Consider the following 7,590-nt stretch of genomic DNA (forward strand, 5'->3'; position numbering starts at 1 on the left):
TCAGGGAGCTTGCCTGTTTAAAGCTGACGTGTGAGCGATGAAATACTGCAATATTCTCAAAATCTGGGGCCCAGTTGTAAGTCCAGTCCTGCTTGGCAGAGCTTTGTGCATATTCATAATGCAAAACCATATGGTCTTGCTGAAGCCCCAGGTTTGAGCAGAAAATGGTCTTTGAACCATACCATCAACTGTGCTTCTGCTGAATGTATGTGACATGAGGATGTAGTAAGGTAAGATCACTTTTTTTTTTTTTTTTCTTTTCTTTTTGATGAAGGTGGTCATTTTCTGCGTATCTTTGGGTCCAATTATCTTCTCTGGCTTTAGAACCATTTTCGTGGCCAACAACTCCTTCAATCAACCCTTCCACCCCTACCTCCCACAACTCCCCCGCCCCCCCCCCCCTAGAAAAAAAATATAAATCCTGCACAGAGGATGACTCTAAAAAATAAAAGAACAAAATAACAGAATCATATAATGGCTTGTGTTGGAAGGGACCTTAAAGATCATCTAGTTCCAACTCCCTGCCATGGGCAGGGATAAACATCACAAAGGATGACTCTACAAATATGCTCAGTTATTTGCAGTATAATGACAGCATTTGATTCAATTTGAGCTTTATACTCGTATTATTTTTCTCTCTGTCACTGGCATGTGTACTGCCACACAACACAACAATCTCTGCTTTTTTGACAAAATAGGAAATTTACAATGATAAAGAAAAAAAGCAATGAAATTCTTAAGATGTCTTCCTCTTTTAAAGGACTGGTAATGAGAACGAAACTGGTTGTATTCAGAGCTGCCAGGCTATCAGATGGAATGAGATCTGAAGTAAAAAAAATTAATGGCATGCTAAATATGTTGTTGAAATGCACTGGGAATAGCTTCACGTTAAGAGGAAAACAGCTTAAAATCATGTAAAACGGAGGTCAGGCGTGAGAAGGAATGTGTCTGTAGAGAATTGTGTGCATGCTAAAAGCTGCCCACAAATTCTAAATACACACACTGAGATCTGCACAATAATCTAGTCAAACAAGGTTTTCAAAAGGAAAATTATCTGCATCGGCAGCTATTTTGGGGTATACTTCATTGCTGCATACTTTTTCACTTATGACAATCTTGTTTTCAGTGACATAAACAAATATGAAGATATGGGTCACTACAGTTTTTTGAAAAAAAGCAAGAACATGGTAAAAGAAGTCTTGATTTGCTTTGTTTAAAAATGTTGAATACTTTTATCAATTTTCATTGTAGTGGCCAATTTCCTTTTAGCACTGTTCTCTAAGGAAATAAGGTTTGCATGTTCACGCTCTGGGCATGTACATAACCACACTAAACTTTGGAAAGAGTTGGCTAATTTTGACCATATTTGGCTGAGGCATGAATCTCAACATTTTTAAGAACCTTAAAGTTTTGGGAGAAAAGGGAAAGTCTGCAGTATTCACTGATACCTTAGTGCACAAGCCACATGTGGACCTCAGCTTGGAGGCACAAGCACATAAAAAAAATCAGTTTTCCAAAGCTGCGCAGTTCCTGAAATGACTTGCTTGAATACTACATCTGGCTATAACAAACACTGCATTTAAAGTGCCAAAGCCTCCTTTTCATTCAAGTAGCCTTCAAAACGTCAAAGCCCTCTATGCATCAATTGATTTCTGGGACTCCAAAGGTGGTTTCTTGGAGGACAGCATCACAGCACTGTCACCTTACACAGAAAGCTTTGCAAATTAGCCTCAAAGCATTTAATCCAAGAAAGAGTTAAATAAAGTATAAATGCAACAAAAAAAAAAAAACTCCTGCTGAAATCTCTTTTAATTTTCTGACTGATGCAGGCTCTCACTGCACTTTATAGAGAAGAATCAAAAAAAGGTCAATAAAGGGACATTCAAGTGGGAAGAGAGACTGAAGGAGTGGTCCAAGGAGAGCAGTCCCACCTGCTCAGCTATGCATGTGTTCTCAGTGACAGACCTAAAGACCAAACAGGACAGATAAACTGTAAATGCAAACTATTAATCATCAGGAGAAAGAAAGCCTCAGCAGCATTGCTCAAGGAGAAACTTCTGTCACTACAAAAAGAAAGAAGCAGCCCTGGAAGCCAACGGTCCCAGGAAAATGGCATTTTGAAATCACAGTCTCTGAGAACCTGTCTTCTAGGAACAGAAAAATAAAAAACAGCTGATGGAAAAATGAGAATGGCACTCTGTTTTCTAAGCTATGGGGAGGAAATCTGATGTCAAAAATCATTGGGTATGAATTTGATCCTAGGGTCATTGAGGCCCAAAGGGTGAAGTGCCAATAGATGATTTCAGAGAATATTCTGATGGACTCCAGAGTCAGAGGGAAAAAAAAAAATAATAAAAAAAAATAAAAGAATAAAAAACACCCTCAAGGCATTTCCATGAGAAGTGCCAGAGTGGCATTATCCAAAATGACTTTCCAGTTAAAGAATTGCATCCATTTTTAGTGCTGCTTATTTACTGGGCAGGTTTATAAACAGAGAGTCAAGTCACTGTTTTTAAGAGAGGGTATTACAGAAAAGAAGCTCCTAAAAGAAGCTCCTACGCAACCTGCAGATTTCCCCAGCCAGAAATCTGCTTTCCAAAATATAAAGAGTTAACAAGCTGGTGTCTACACAGTGTTGTAAAATATCTTGGCCAGCTGGAGTACTTACTGTGTAGTCTATAGTCTCAGACAAGTCTGTTCTCTTTAAATTGTATTTACATGGATTTTCTTTCGGGTTTTCCATTTGTTACACTGTGTTAAATAAATCTGGCTTTATTCAGGATAATTTGGATTTATTGATTATTACTGGGGACAATTACTGTGAGTGAAGTCCCGGGGGAAGGAAATGAACCTCTGGTGAGGGGCACAGCGGCTAAGGAACTGTCACCCACAGTTAAAGACGCAGGAGCAATCAGAGGGGAATACTGCAGATATTCTGGCTGGGCTCACCACAGCATCTAAAGGTCCTACCAACCACCTCATGGGTGATTTACATGTACAACATGTAAGAGATTTTTCATTTCTATACCACTACATTCAAGACCATATGGAGCCGCCCCTGTAGCAGCCCTGCTGTGTGTTCAAACCCACCACAAGGACTCAGACCCTGGTCCCCAGCTGCTAAGTACTAAAAATGGAAGCAGCTTTAGAATTTGGGGATAAATCCATATTTAGGTGAGGCTTTGATGACCTATAGAGGTCTGATATGACAGACAAATATCAATTGTTCATCCTTTTTTAAGTCTCCGTATGACAAACTTCCTCTCATTACACTTTAAATAGAAAAAACAAACAAGGCTAAATAGAAGAATACCCTATATTGTCTAAACTTACATTTTTTAAAAGGCAATGCTTAAAATCCCTTTGACACAGAGAGAATAGCCTTGTCACAAAAACAAAGAACAAAGAAGCACAGACCCAGTCCTCTGGAGGCTCAGTTCTTGAAGATTTAAAAAGTTCATTCAGTTGCCATTTGTTCCTATTTAAATGGTAGTTCTTGTACTTATAGACGTGAACTGTAACAAAAACGTCATTCCTGCAGTGTGCTTGCCTCAGGTTTGTACAGCCAATGCCCCTGGGAGCAGAGAGAAGCACGTGGATATCTAAGCCACGTCCCTGGGTGGGATGAATGCAGCATCCCAGCGATGCAGGACTCGCAGTGAATGCAATGTGCTGCCACTTCTACAGGGGAATCCCCAGGGACAAATTGGATGGTGCCAATTTTCTTAAGGATTTTTTTTTCAGTATAGCTGGAAAAAAAAAAAAAAAAAAAAAAAGGAGGAAGAAAGAGAAAGGATTCTGCAAGAGGCAGCCTCTTCTTTGCAAAGGCCAGTGGATGCTGCTTTCAGAGAGTTGAATAACAGTTCTCTATTCATCCTTGATCAGCCAGTTATAAAATTCTCACTTGCTTAAGTCCTGCAAGCAAATAGCAGGGAACTAAAAAGGCATCAGATAAATCCCTTGCATGTGCTGACAAGTCTTGGAACTGGCACAGCAGCACAGAGAGAGGAGAGAGTAAATGGGGAGGGAGGAGGGGAGATAGGGATTATTTCAGCATTTTTTTCACTCTCTAGGGCTGGATATTTGTGCGTGTTCCTGTTCACTTGCCTCTAGCAGAGTCAGTGGACAAGGAGAGAGAGCACAAAGATTTACAGCTGTTTGAAGGAGAAAAAAAAAAAATCAGGGCAAAGGCAGAGAAGCCCTCACTGTTCACACACTCCTGGGGACTATTTTTTTCCCTTTGTTTTTATTCTTTACTTAAGAGTTCATCAACGTTTAAATGCACAGAGAGCCCTTTCTCATAGGACAACAGCAGCCAAGGAGAAAAAGAGAGAGAGTGAGAGAGAGAGGGAAAGAAAAGCACATTTATTTTAAATACTATCTCCAAGTAGCATATACGATTTACACTGAGTCACCAGCTGGATATCTGCAAGTGCCCAAAGCCATGCAGACTCCAGCATGGCTTTACTGGTAAAGCCTCAGTCTCAGGGAAGGGACACACACAGGAGTTCAGAGACCTAAGTACACAAATGCAAAACTAGAGGAGACCTTTGTGATTTGTTCAGTTTCTCACATTAACTTTCTTGGCCACTAAAACCAGGCACAGTCTACTAATAGTAGGAAGCCAGGGAAGCTCACCATTCTCTGAAAAAGAGCAGGACTTTGTGAAGTCCCTTAGATTTATTTTATTACTTATTCCTAAAAATCCATTTATCATAGTTACTTGCATTCAATGCTGTAGCATCAAAGTGCTGAAGTCTTCAGTCTTTAAAATACCTATATTGAAACTTCTTTATCATTAGTATTTTCCTTTCATCATGCAAAATAAATATCTCTGCCCTTGTGTAAGATGCAGGACTTGAAGTCATGGTTTGAATTTCATATGGCAAGGCCACCCTGCATGGGTGAGCAGCCCAGGTTCCTGTACACTGATGTGAATGCTTCCTCTCCATCTAAACCTCTCTGGGAATCTCCACGTGGCCACATTGATCAACAAAGCAGACATACTACAGAAAAGTACTGTGTCTAATTTCAATTAAATGCAAAATTACTTGTCACCAGCCTTCAACACCACAGAAAATGAAGCCTTTCCTTGATACATTGATATCTTTGAATTTCTAGACATAAGTGGCTTAAAAAAGAAACCTAAAATCTGAACAGAGTAAATGTCCTTCACATTACAGCTGGTTAATATTTTTGTTTTCCTGCACTCAAAAGAAAAAAAAAATGTAGATGGGTATATCTGTCTGTTTTAAGAGAGAGACTCTTTCTTTTTTTTTCCCAATTTTATGTTAGGAAATAAAAATGCATCTTGTTATTTTTCGGCATTCAGAAGGAGGTGTTTAACTGGCCTGAAAAAATGAGCAAATTTAGAATGAGAATGGGGCGAAAGTGAATCACATCATAGGCAGGGGCTGTGTTTGGGAAAGTTTGTAACAGTTTTGCTGGATTTCAAACAGAAGTCCAGCAGACAAAGAGATCCCACACAGATTGCAGAAGATGTTGCAAGTACTCACACATTGCAAAACACGGGACAAGGAGGAGACACGAGCGTGGCACAGTAAGTGCCAGAATCTCTTTTAAGCAATAAGCCAGAACAGTAAATTTTCAGGGCTTCTACTTTGTGTTTCCCCCAGGCAAGGGAAACAAGATGTGTTATACTGAAAAGTAAGTAGGGGCAATCTCAGTAAGACCTTTTGAAGAATGGGCAGTGAATTATATTCTGTATATAATACACAGGACTGGGCATAAGGTAGCAATCCTTTCAGCTGATCTGGGGCTTCCTCCAGCCCCAGCCTTGCAGTTCCATTTTGCCTTTGGCTTCCCCATGCTGGTGCAAAGGAGAGGCCATATGCCTCATTATTGCATTGAAGATGCTCCCTGGGGTAGGACAGAAGTGACATCAGTTCTCTAGCACAGCTTAGGATGGGTGGCATGTGCTTGGACAAACATCTGGGCGCATGTCCTCCCCAGTCCCATGCCGTGTCCACCACAGCCCTGGGGCAGCTGCCTGGACCCATTATCCACACATTAGCCCAGAAAACTAGGCCACAGGTTTCTTCTGCCTCAGTCTGAAGGAAGAGAAATGGATTTCAGGCCAGATTGCAAGCGGGTGTCAGCAGCGTTACACTGTGTTCTTGGCAGTGGAGCTTGCCCAGGGGATGGGAGGGAGATTATTATTATTATTATTATTATTATTATTATTATTATTATTATTATTATTATATTGCTATGGTTATTATTATTTTAATATTTCACAGCTGGCCTAACTCTTCCACCATCAGATGCAGTCAAAGCATGGCTGTGTTTCCAAGAGTGAGGAGCTGTGCTCTTGCTGAATGGATATTGGAGAGGATTTCACCTGAACCTCCAACAAATCTTAGAGATTAGCATTCAGTTCCCCAGCTGTCTGCCTCTTCTTACTAGGCATTACTTTCTGTGAATTCTTCTGGTAGGATTTTGTAAGTTTAATGAATATATCTTAGGAAAGATCTAAATAATTGAAAAGTAGTGAAATAATACGTTAGTTCAGAAATATTAGCAGCATGCCCTAAGATAACTGACATTGCTATTCTTGTGTGCTGTCCCTAGAAATCTGAAATGTGTCTGCCAACCACTGTAATCCCACCTTCTGGACTACACCTAGGAACACCCAGACCATTGGCAGAGTGCCGTGCATCAGAAGATCCAGCAGACTTCATTCCAATAAAAGCCCTGAAGAAGAACAAAGAGATGCTGCAAATGCACCACACAGAAATGCCATTGCTGAGCTCTCAGAGCCCTGCAGCTGAGCCTGCCCGGTGTGCGCCCACTTCAGCTCCTGGTGGGTTGTCATCCATCAGCAGCGACACAGCCGGACACAATGGTGCCAGCCACGCAGCGTGGTGCAGCATCACCTCTCTGCTTTCCGCATGACAGCACAGACACCCGGAGGTATTTGCACCTGAGATCAGCCTTCCTAGGTGCTGCCTGTGCAATTCCAGAAGAGATTCGAGCCCCATCCCTGGTATTTTATTTCTAGTGTCTTTTCTGTAACTCCTTCCTCTGTAGGTTAATGAAGACTTAAGCACTTTGTCTCAGCAGCGCTGATGTAAAACGGCTGCTTATTGCCTGTTCCATCTCACTGACTTTTATTGTGATACTTAAACCAAAATGGTGAACTATTACACTTCATAGCCTGCAAATAAAAGCAGAATGTTAAAAAGCAGAGGCTATAACCTCTGATCCAGTCAAAATTGCTCTAAACATCTAAGGCTCGTAATCTTGAGACAACTTTACTTGGCTCCAAAAGGGCGGGGAATGGCACAGATTATCCACAGCATGTGAAGGACTTTTAATTGTAATGCTACAGCATCTCTTTTATCCTACCCATGCTCCAAGATAGCACAAGAACTCCTCAGCCAGCGTGTGAAGCAGCTCAGCTCCATTGATACCAGCAGAGCCAACCCAGCTTACACCAGTGGGGATCAGCCCATTAACCATGGGGCTTGAATAACCTGCAGCAAGCAGGAGATACTGGTTCTCCTTTTCTCAGGAACACATGGAGAGGCTGCTGAGCCACTGTTTCTGAACACTCACCTGCTCTGCAAG

The sequence above is a fragment of the Aythya ferina genome (genome assembly GCF_964211825.1).
Source record: "Aythya ferina genome assembly, chromosome: 16".
Taxonomy (NCBI): Eukaryota; Metazoa; Chordata; class Aves; order Anseriformes; family Anatidae; genus Aythya; species Aythya ferina.